The following is an 11,792-nucleotide window of genomic DNA, read 5'->3' on the forward strand; positions in this document are numbered from 1 at the left end:
GGTTGGCACTAACTCTGCACTTCTCTTAGAACTACCCAATGCACACTAGTATAATAAAGGCTCTGAGAAGTTCTGCTGCAAAGAATCGGTTTAACTTTGTTGATTATAGCCTCCGTAAGAAGATTTGACCACAGGGACTTTTTTTTTTCACATAACACTTATTAACACCCCCAAGAATTGGGGCTTTGTGGCTCACACTTTGAGGAATGGGGAAAAATAGAGAGAGCATAAGTTTCAGGCTCAGACAGACTTGGCTTAATTTCAGCCTGTTCCAGTGTGGCTTTGGGTGATTTGCTTAATCCCTCTGTGCCTCAACTTCCCCAGCTGTAAAATAGAGGAAATCATGCCTAGCTGGTAAATTGTGGTGAGATTTAAATCAAATGTGGCACGTTATAGGTACTCAACAAATATTTGTCCACCCATCTTACCGATGAACTAACTTGCCAAGAACACATAAGCAGGAAATAACAGCCAGAGCTGGGGTTCAAATCTAGGTATTCTGTTTGGGGCAAGGGGCACCGCTGCTTAGTGTTGGCATGGGGCAAATTAGGTCTTTTTAGCAGAAGAGTCACCCTCTGCAGCAAGAAGAATTCAGGATTACTTCCTGATTGCTTAGCACAGCACAAGGCCAGGACCACCTGGGATTGGGTAATGAGTCCACCACTGAACTGCTTAAGAAAAGTCACTTTAACTGCTCTGGTTTCTGCATCTGTAAAGTGGGGATAGTTCCATGTAGTTGTTGAGAAGCCCAGAAATAAGTTGATGCAGGTAAAGCGCTCAGAATAGAGTCTGACCATTGGTAAGCCCTCAATGAATATGAGCTCTTGTTTTCATTACTGCTAATATGCTTTGCTGGGCTCCAAGTCAGTTGATGGGAGACAGGTGCAGGGAATTCTTCTCCCCAAGGGGATCCTGAAAATCAGGATGACAGCTTCTGTCTGCCAAGATCCTCTCTTCCGGCTCTGTCCCTCCACAGACCCCAGCCCTGCCTGAACCCCTCCATGTCCCTGTGGAAATCTCGCTGATGACATCTGTGCTGACAAGGCTGCCCACGCTGAGGGTGAGGCCCTGATGGGCTGGTCCTCACTGGCTTCATCTCACTAAAGAGCCACTGATTCCACCCTCTGCCCCAGCTCACATACGAACAGTGGACTTAATCTCTCAAATCACTGTCACTTTTCTGGCACCCTCTAAGATGAACAAAATGGGCTCCTGCATCCACAAAGTGTCAATGGAGAAACCGAGGCACGTGGAGAAGTTAAGGGACTCCCCTACAGCCAAAGGGGGCTTAGAACCCAGATTTCCTGACAGCTAAGCCCAGGTTGCTTCTACTGTATTATGCTAAACTAAGCCCTACCTCTCCCCAGTCAGGATGAGTTCACTGATATGGTAAGCATTGAGGCTGTCCTGGGTCACAAAGGCCTCATAAACTGTAATCCAATTGTCCCAGCCCACCCCACACCACCACCCCATTCCCTCCCTTTTCTGGCTTCACAGGAAGGCTTTCCCAGGCTAACAAATGGAACTGTCATCTGACCGCTAATGGCTACAGAGGCCTTGGCCTGGGCCACGTCTGACCCTGAGGACAGAGCTGAGCTGATACACTGATTTTCTAGACTAATGAGCCTCCTATATCTCTCACAACATGGAACTCAATGGCCATGGTGACCCTACCCTAAGAAATAGCTGTAGGGTTAGAGGTCCAAGTCTGGCCTAGATCTATCCCTGACCTTCTCTTCCTCCTCTTTTCTCTCAAGGTTCCTAAATTCTCTAAGCTTAGTTTCCTCATCAGTTAAAATGGGATCCAAAGAACCCACCTTGCTGTGTCACCATGAGGACTATAACAAAGCCTGTAAATGCAGCTCCTGGTCCCAGGGCAGGCATTCCTCAAATGCTAACATAGTCTGGGTGGCCCTATAGTCAGTCTCTCTATGGTGCTTCATTCAAAGAAAACATCAGCCCATCACCAAAACACAGGGAAATGCCTTCCAGACCTGACGGAAGTCTCAAGGGGCATTTACATTCCTAAGACAAAGTGAAACTTCTTAGCATCCTTGCTCTCCTTCTCCTGCTCCCTCCCACAGCACTGCCTGTGCCTCAATCCCCCCACAGCCCTCACCACCCTCTGCCCCTCCAGGGCCTGCCTCCCTGGCACTGCCTGCTGTCTTTTGTCCTTGTCCAGCCTTTCCACCCAGGAGGTAAATTCATCTGAGATCTGGGGGCTTCTTTCAGTTTGCCTCCTGTTCCTCCTGCCAGAACAACCAGGGCCCAAAAAGAACCAAACCCAGAAACTGCCTTGGAGTGGGCAGTGTAAAAGCTGGAATCCCCAGATGTGAATTCTCTCTGGCTCTGTAATCGGCAGTTGTTATTATCAGGTACATATATCAACACACAGCTACTGCCATCCACAATCTGCTTCTTGAGGGGCTTACAGCTGCGTTGAGGAAACAACCTGAAACAATTAGACAACCTGAGAGGCTGCACTGCATAGAACAGACGGGCCTTCTGGAGGAGTGGTCAGGGAAGGTGCTCCAGAGTGGAAAGACTCGAGCCGAGTCCAAAATAAATAAACAAAGGCCGAGTAGGCATTTAACTAGGGGATGAGTGAGGGCATTTGTGGAATGGCACAGATAAGAAAGGACACCAAGAACTGACCCATCTGGAGGAGAAATTGAAAGAGAAACATAGGTTGAGGTCAGATCACATCAGGGCTTGAGAGCAGGCTGGGAAAGCTGGGTAGGCCCTGGGTCATGGGGAGCTGTGGAAGGTTTTGGAGCAGAGGAATAAAGCAGTCATTACGTTGTTAATGAGAGAGGATATCGGAGAAGGGCGAGGTCTAGGAGAACAGGTCTTCTCAAGGAAACCACAAGGATACACATGCAGGGTCCTCTCCATGGTGACTCAGCTCTTGGGAATTTGTAAACTTAACTTCCTAAAACTTGGAAATGTCCAAGTTCTGTGAAATCCTGTAGTTCTGTGGGGGTGAGAATAGCATCTCCCGCTTGATTCAAACTGGCCAATGAGAAGGGTACCTGTGGGGTGGAACTTTTTGACTGTCAATAAAAAGGGAAAGACCAAGGCAGTCGAGGAGCACGGCCATTTGGAATTCTATGCCGTAAGCTCCCGGCTGATGAATAAAGCCCTTCCTCTTATAAATGTGGTGTTTGGGTGCTCTTTCTCTCCGTTGGGCCTTGTTTTCCTGCAATATTATAGGAGGCTAACTGGTGGCCAGAAGATGAAGAGGAGTGGGGGCCATTGAGTAAGACTCCTTGACAGGCCAGGGGTACTAAAGGGTCCAAGTGTTGACAGGGACAGTGAAGGGGGAGGGAAGGGGAGACCTGGTTCTAGGCAATGCTAGCCCCTCCCCACCTGTCTCTGTCAACCTCAGCAGCCCCTGCCTTTTCCAACTTTGACTGGCTAAATCCTCCAGATCTGTGTTTTCCCCCACCCTCCATCCTTCCCTGGGGGGGGGTCCCAGATACCTGTCTGTGGCCTCACTCCTTGCCCCCACACACCCCTACTTATTCTTTCCTGCCTTGAAAAAGCCAGAGAGTTTCTCCAAAGCTACAGGCTCCCAGGCTGCTGGGGCTGCCCACCAGGTGCCGCCTTCCAGATCACACGGGGAAGCTGAGCCCACCAAACTCACAGAGACATAAAACCTATTTCCAAAAGTTCAGGGCTGACAGCATGGGCTTCAGAGTCAGACTGCCTAGGTCTCAATCCTGACTCTGACACCTGCTACTTGTGTGACCTTGGACAAGTTAATTAACCTCCCGTACCCTCAGTTTCCCCATGTGTAAATGAGGATGATGGTGGTACCTACCTCAAAGGGCTATTGCGAGGACTGAAGGAGTTAATAAAGAGCAAAGCATTTAGCACAATGCCAAGCACATGATGAGCACTCAATAAATGTGAACTCCTTTTTATGAAGCAGGTCCCACGCCAGACACTAGGGAGGCATCACGTATAAGGCAAGGTCCCTGCTTTTACAAAGCTAACAGGGGATGCACAGAAATAAAAGCCTTTCAATTTAGAGAAAAAGACAGAAGAAACAGAGATACCAACCCACCCTCAAGGAACCCCCAGTCTCGGGAGAAGGGCGGCCCACAGTGGTCAGAATCTGTCTTTCAAAAACTTGGAGTCTAATGGGAGAGACACGACTGTGCCCCAGCAGGAACTTGCAGCCTGTGGGGCAAGAGTGGACCTTGGCATATCAAGGTCTCTCCTCCTAGGTTGCCCCTTTCTGTCTGACCACTTGGAGAATTCCTGTTCTTCTCACATCACCTCCTTCAAGAAGACTTCCTTGATTCCCACCAGATAGAAGGGAGTCTCCCATCTCTGACGGTCCCAGAGCACTTGGCTCCCCCCTCAATCAGAGCACTTCCTTCTCTGCACTGAGGGAGCCTATGTGTGTTTCTAGCCCAGCTACCCCACAGACCCCACAATGTAAAGATGGAGACCAAGCCTGACTCTGTAGGGAGAGTCTGGCACCCAGCAGGTGCCCAGCAAGTGTGTGCCAGCTAAGTGACTGGGCTCGGCACCTGGCACCAGCCACATACACTGAAGCTGGCAGGTTCGAATCTGGCCCGGGCCTGCCAAACAACAATGACAATTACAACCAAAAAATAGCTGGGCGTTGTGGTGGGGTGCCTGTAGTTCCAGCTATTTGGCAGGCTGAGGCAAGAGAATCGCTTAAGCCCAAGAGTTGAAGGTTGCTGTGAGCTGTGACGCCACGGCACTGTACCCAGGGCAACAGCTTGAGACTCTGCTTCAAAAAAAGTAAAAAATAAATAAATAAATAAATAAGTGACTGGATGGATGGATGGACTGGCTGAGGAATGAGAGAGAAGAGCTGGAGACACTGGTCTGCCAAGGAAGATGGACACTGGGTCAGGCCCTGTCTCTTCAACACAGAATAGGATGAAGATAAGCTCTACAGGGCCTCAGAGAGCAACGGGGATTCCAGGGAGCAGTGCTGCTGCCCGTCCATCCAGCCAGCCTTCCTTCTGTTACCCACCCTAAAGAATTGCAGTAGCAGCCTCCATCCTGTCTTCCCCACCTAGGCAGCATGCCCTGGAAAAGCACCACAAACATAATATGAATCTGCTACCAAACAAAAAAGTGAGAGCATGTAGCTAGAAAAATCACAAAATGTGTCCCGAAGTTTTCTAGAAGTATGCTGGAGCCTCTATGCCCACCCCTTGGATGGTGTATGCGGCCAGTAGCAAAGGAGGCATTCAAAACATGTTGGACAAGTAAATGTCTGAGACACAGAGTACAGACAGCTAGCTGTGCTCCCTTCCCCCTAAAGGGAGCCCATGGAAGTGCATGGTCCATGTCCTGCCAATTGCATGACCTTGGGCAAGACAGTTGTCCTCTTTGAGCCTCAGCTTCCTCATCTAGAAAATGGGTATGATAACGACTAGGCAAAAGACTACAATGAGAATAAAATATGAACTTGCATTTGGGAGAGGCTACACAAACAAGGGCTTAGACCATTTGAATTATTTCAATATTATTGTTATTAGAGCAGAAGAACAGAGACTCAAGGGTCCCCAGCATCTGCTCTAAGCTGGATTGTCTGATCCAAAATCCAACTGAGGCACGGAACCACTGTGGGGAGGAGAGGTGAAAGGTATGTGTATATAAGTGCATGTGCCTGTGTTTGAGTGTGTGTGTGTGCGCATGTGTGTCCGTGTGCACATCTGCATGTGTGTGCATGTGGGTGTGTGCCTGTGTGAGTAGGTGTGTTTCTGTGTCTGCCCCGGGGTGGGACAGAGGGAAGAAAAGGAGAATTGAGAAGAAGAAAAGTGCAGGGAAGAGGAGGACTGAGGTATTCCGTTACATGATCTAAATTCTAATCAAACATCATTTAAAGCGTGTTTTATTTCAGCCTCTGGAGAGCTGGTCCCTCCTGGCTGCTCACCATGGCAACGGGCCGCTCATTTCAGAAGTGTCATGCCACATTATCGTCCTGCCGCCTCACAAGCTCTCGCTGCCTGACAACTGCGCTCTGCCCCTTGCGACAACCATCCCCACTCCACCGGTTTATTTTTGGTGTCAGCTGCCCCCCCTTTCCCGCCCCCTCCCCATCACCAGTAGATTGAAAGACAACCTCGGCCCTCCAGCTGGTGAGCATCGCAGCCTATTTGGTGATAAGAGATAATTTGAGAAGATATTTGCTTACATGTGTATGAACAATTTGCTGCATTAAGACAATTCTGCCTGGTGCGTGAGGATGGGGAGAGGGTGGCCAGTGCTTCAGCTGATGACACCCCAGGATAGGGAGGGAGGTGGCACTCCTTACTTCTCTGGGCCCCTCCAGTCTCATGATGGCCCTGTGATATTCTCATCTGGCTGCCCGCCTCAGCATCACCAGGAGAGGGCAGGCCTGCCTCTAACTCACTGTGCGACCTTGTGCAAGTCACTGCCCTTCTCTGTGCCTCCCTTTCCTTATCTATCAAAAGATGGGGTCAGGCTCAGTGCCTGTAGCTCAGTGGCTAGGGTGCCAACCACATACACTGGAGCTGGCGGGTTCAAATCCAGCCCGGGCCTGCCAAACAACAATGACAACTATAACCAAAAAATAGCCAGGCATTGTGGCAGGCACCTGTAATCCCAGCTACTTGGGAGGCTGCGGCAAGAGAATCACTTAAGCCCAAGAGTTTGAGGTTGCTGTGAGCTATGATACCATTGAACTCTACAGGGAGCGACACAATGAGGGACTAACTGGAATCTGAGATTCCTGCCAAGTAAGAGGCTGGGTGAATCAATGATTCTAACAAATGGGGGCAGCAGAACATGGAGGACTGAGAAGGAGGCTAGTCCCCTGGTCTTGTCACCACTGTGAAGACAGATGAAGGGAAATGACACAGCTCACCTCTATCCATGTGACTATTCCTGCTCAGAAATAGTGTGGGTAGGAGTCTGCCAGGATCCACGCTGGTGGAGGCTGGAAAAATCCCTGAGCCAGGATAGAACCGTACCCAGGAAGGGGTTTTCCAGGAGATCCTTCCTGGCTCTCTGTCTGGGCATGTCCATTCATCCAGGATGAGACATCGCTAAAGTCACCTGCTCCCCTTCTATCATGTTCACATGTACACATGCGCCCCCACATGCACCTCTCCTAGACCCTCTCCCAGGATGGAGGTGGAAAGGTTAATTCCAAAGAAGCTGGGAGGGAGGTGTGCTCTGAGACCCCAGGTAGGAGCCTGGCTCTTGGAGCTGAGCATAGAGACAATGGGTTGAAAAGCAAGGTGGCCTCCACCCACTAAAAGCCAAGAATAATAATAGGAGCTACTGTCTGCAAATGGCTTCTAGGTGCCAGGCCCTGTGCTCAGATTGAAAGAGTTGAAGCCTCCTCCTTAGATGCTGTGCCCTCCTGCCTCAGGCAGTAGGAAACAGGCCTGGGAGAGAGCCTCAGCTGAGGGGAGCCTGCCCCTCCACTTCCTCATCTGTCAAATGGACTAAGAGAAGGCTTAGCACAGTTTGGGGCATATAGTGGACATTTAATAAATGTCAGCTATTAGAACTTGTCACCGTAATTAAAATCTGAGGAACTAGGGCCTCTGTTCATTGGGCCTCACTCCCCCACCACCTCAGCCTGCTGTGCCCCTGGTCCTCATGGTGGGCTGGCTTCCACCCAGGGCCCTGTCCTAGGGAGGATGGACTCCCTGGGATGTCTACACCTGCCTCCCACTCACCTTCTTTGGCCCCTCCAGGGGTGCTTCAGACCATGAAGTGTGATCTCTACCCAGCCCAGATCCCACCCTGAACTCCTCTGGGACCTTTAGAACCCAGGATAGCATAGGTCACAGACCACAGACCTCTTCTGTCTGCCTTTGCCTCCCACCTCCGCACGGTTGGGGTAACCCTCAGCCAAGAGCCTACAGAGCCCCTGAAACCATAAGGCTAGCAAGAACTTAAGCTTTCCCCTTACCTCACCAACCTCCCTCTGCCTCTGAAGGGTCCTACCCACACTCCTTAGGAGAATGGGCCCAGGGAAAACCACACTAGGGAGGTAGGCTCCAGTTTCCTTTGCCACCAAACACTGGGCAGGATCCTCCAGGCCTCAGCAGGCCCCTCCCCTCCCCCAGAACACAGACAATGGAGGAGAGAGGCCTGTAGGTTGCAGAAGAATCTCTGTAGGGTCAAGGGAACCTGGGTGCAGTCCCAGCTCCGCCTCCTCTTAGCAATGCAGTCTTGGGCTACAGGCCTAGCCTCAATGTTCCTACCCATAAAATAGGGATAGCAATACATACTTACGTATTACAACACAAGATTGCTGGTATGATTAGAGGTATACCTACACATAGTAGGTGCCCAGTGAAAAGCAGCCATTATGAATAATAATGACCAAAGATGCCCCAGCAGAGCCCGGGAGCTATATCCCTTCCATCTGCTAAAGGCCTTCATGTAGAAGCCAGTGGCGGGAGGCTTCCCTGACCAGGACCTTGTATCCTGGGCCTCCCTACCTTCCCTTGCTTTTCCACCCTGCTGGGGCCTAGAAGGTGACCCTGCCATGGTGTACCCCTACTCTGCCAATGCTTACATGCCCACGGCTTGCGTTTCTCCCTCCAACTCTTTCCTCAGCAAAATGAATGGAATTATTCATCTCAACATTCCACTCACATCTGCTTTACCCAGAAACGGGAGAGTTCAAGGGCTCAGCCCCAAGTGGGAGGGGCAGGGGCCCCGGGAAGAAGGCTTGGCCCAAAGCAGGAGGGGTTATGAAAACACGCCCACGTTTCTGTATTTTTTAAATTCAAGACTTCCACACACAAAAGCAGCGGGGTTCGCTGGATGCCAACATTTTCCACCCAACCCTAAGCTGCTGGGGGCAATACAGCAATAGGGGGCTCAGGGACCTGTGTCCCCAGGCCTGTTCACCCCTTCCCAGTCGTTTGGCCTTCAGCGGGTCTTTACCTCCTGAGCCTCAGTTTCCAAAATCTATACTGTGGCGATAAGCAGGCCTTGGCTCACCGGGCCTTGTGAGGAGTGAAGGGGATGACCTGGGTGAGCTCAGGCAGGAACAGACCCACAGGGAGGAGGCACCTGCCGCCCACTCAGTCCTGATAAAACGTCCTCGTCCTCTTCTCCCAAAGTGCCAAGGCCTTTAAGCGCTGGATTCTCAATTTCTCTGCGGAAGAGCTTTGTGGGGAGACCAGTGCGGCAGAGAGGCGGGGGAAACAGTCCCCCAAAATGGAAGGGGTCTGGATCGCCACCCACCCCCATCAGCTCAGCCCTCCGCGCCGCCAGCACACCTGGGGGGAGGGGACTGGGGCGGCCCCGAGGGAGCAGCACAGCCCCCGCCCCCACCAACCCGGGCCTTGGGGGAAGGGACAGGGCGGGCGCCTCTGGCTCACCTCCTGACGGTGAAATGTGGCCATTTACCTTCACGCTCCAATGCCAGCACCTAAATCACTGTCTCCGCGCCCGCGCTCAAGGTTGCTCCCGAGCCGCCCGCCGCCAACAAAGCCGCCCCCACCGTGGTTGCGGCCGACCCCCGCCCAGAGGACCCCAAGGCAGCCGCGGCTTCCGGGCTGGCCCGGCTGGCTCGGCTGCGCCCCGCCGCCTGCCTCGCTCCTCCCCCTTCCCCTTCTTTCATTCTTTGCCTTTTTTGCCTCTCTCTCTCTCTTTTTTTTGTCCCAAGTACTTATCTCAGGAATCAGGTGGCCACAGGCCTGTGCCCAAACTCACCAAAGCCTCAAGTTCAGGTTTCTATCCCAGGGAGAGAAGAAGCATTCATTATGCAACTTTTAAATTCGGGTCCCTCTGCTCAACAATATGCCTGAAGTAAACTGCACAGGAATAGTTTTAAGCCAGTAACTCCCTTGTGACTACCACTCATAATGCATCGTGTGTGTGTGTGTGTGTGTGTGTGTGTGTGTGTGTGTGTGTGTGTGTGTGTGTGTGTGTGTGTGTGTGTGTGTGTGTGAGAGAGAGAGAGAGCGCGCGCGCGCGCGCGCGTGAGCCCGCGCACAGAAGACAGGCAGTCGCCCTTTCCTCCCGGTGACCCTGCTTTGGCATCTCTTCCTGAGACCCTCCTCTCCTCCTTCAGCTCCTTCTGCCTCCTTGGTCTTTCTCCTTCCTCTCCCTGGGAGATGCCCCTTTATTACTCATTCAGAGAGGAAGACAAAGAGAAAAAAGAAGGGGGATCCAGGAGAAACCCCCAGACCCAGTCACATAAGCCTCTGGGGACTTCTTTGGAGAAAGGGGGCCAGGATGAGGGCTGTTGGCATCAGGAACAGAACCTGTGGAGGAGGAGGTCTCAGTCCCTCCCTGCCTGGCCTGAGGAGCTGCCAGCTGTGGTAGACAGTTCACATAGGAAGGGAGAGGGAGGCACTGAACAGAGACGCCCCCAACCCCACCCTGATGTACCAGGTGGCTGAGCTCTGCCTTGGGGCTCCCAGCACTATTTGCAGTGTTCGCTTGCACTGCCTTGTATCTCATTCATTTGCACCTTTTTTCTGTCTCCTCTCTGTGGATTGTACTTTTCCCCCTCTGAGTGAGAGTACCCCTAGGGCAGAAACTACCATTTTCTTCATCAGACTGCAGACTCTTCTGCAGCAGTGGTTATATTCCTCCCATCAGATTGGCTGCTCCCCAAAGCAGTGGTTGTGTCTTCCATTTGATAAAGCTTGCCATTGGCAGGGGAATTTGTCCTTCCCACCCTGTCAGACTGTGAAGTTCCCAGCATAGGGTTTGGAGCTTCCTCAGAAGACTGGAAACTCTCCAAGGTCAAGGCTGTGTCTCCCAGATCAGAATGAGTACTCTCCCAGGTCAAGGGCTCTGTCTCTCCCCTCCAGTTGAAGAGCTCCCCCAGGACACTGTGGACCATCCCACATAACTCTGTGACCTTGAACAAGTTGCATGACCTCTGGGGAGAACACTGCCACTAGTCAGCATCCTGGGAAGCTCCAATGAGACAGCATTTTGTGAAAAGGCCCAGCCCCGGGCCTGGTATATAGTAGGTGTTCAATAAATTCTGGTCTCATTTCCTCACCCTCATTAGACTGAGATGTAAATTGCAAGGGTGGTCTTCTAGCTTGGGCCAAGGAGACATAGGGGAAGCAGAGTTGGAAAGGAGTGCCCCCAAAACACACACACTCCCGTCAAGCAACTGGGTAGTAGCCTCCTTCGTTAGGGGATGGGGCGGTGGCAAGGAGTTAAATGTATTAAGCAATTTACAATTAATATAGAAGTCATTCCAGAGATAGCTACTAGAAAGAGTACAACAGGGCAATTAACCCACTAATACACTAGGCTATTACATCGCTATGTCTCTTATTTTAGCCCGAGGTGATTTGAAACGCATTGGATTAGAGGATATTACAGGAGATAGCATGAAAAATAGCTTAATGTAATGAGCCATCCCGTGATGTCTGCTATTAAAGATGATTTGCAGTTGAAAACTACAACATACAGTAGTTCAGCTATTTGAGGACTGAGGGGGTGGGGGTGGGGGCGGTGCTGTTAACCCTTCCTTCTTTCCAGCTTCCCCATCCCCACCAAGTCCTCCACCACCTTCATGCCAAGATTATCAATTGCATTTTATTAAGCAGCAATGGCTTCATTGGGAGATTGGAGATGGGGCCTGAGGTTGATAAAGAACCAATAATCTGCTAATAACCTTTAAAAAATAGATTCCCCTAGGGAGCTGTAGTAATGGGCTGAGGCTGGGGAGGGAGGTTGATTGGCAACTGGGCAGGTGATGTGGAAAAGGGTGTGGAATTAGGGTGGTGGGAAGACTTCTCTGGATAAGGGGAAGGTCAATGTGCTCCCCCAGCTCC

The 11,792-nt window shown here is 51.3% G+C and overlaps 1 long non-coding RNA gene across 3 annotated transcripts in view; it reads right to left on the reverse strand.

The window, feature by feature from the left end:
* Positions 1-9,546, reverse strand: part of LOC128570974 (uncharacterized) — an 84,613-nt gene extending 75,067 nt beyond the window's left edge. For all 3 annotated transcript variants that reach the window (XR_008375679.1, XR_008375680.1, XR_008375678.1), the window contains exon 1: positions 9,394-9,546. This is a non-coding gene — a long non-coding RNA (uncharacterized LOC128570974). The remainder of the gene's footprint in view (positions 1-9,393) is intronic.
* Positions 9,547-11,792: the final 2,246 nt, after the last annotated feature.

Source organism: Nycticebus coucang, chromosome 18 (assembly GCF_027406575.1).
Source record: "Nycticebus coucang isolate mNycCou1 chromosome 18, mNycCou1.pri, whole genome shotgun sequence".
NCBI lineage: Eukaryota > Metazoa > Chordata > Mammalia > Primates > Lorisidae > Nycticebus > Nycticebus coucang.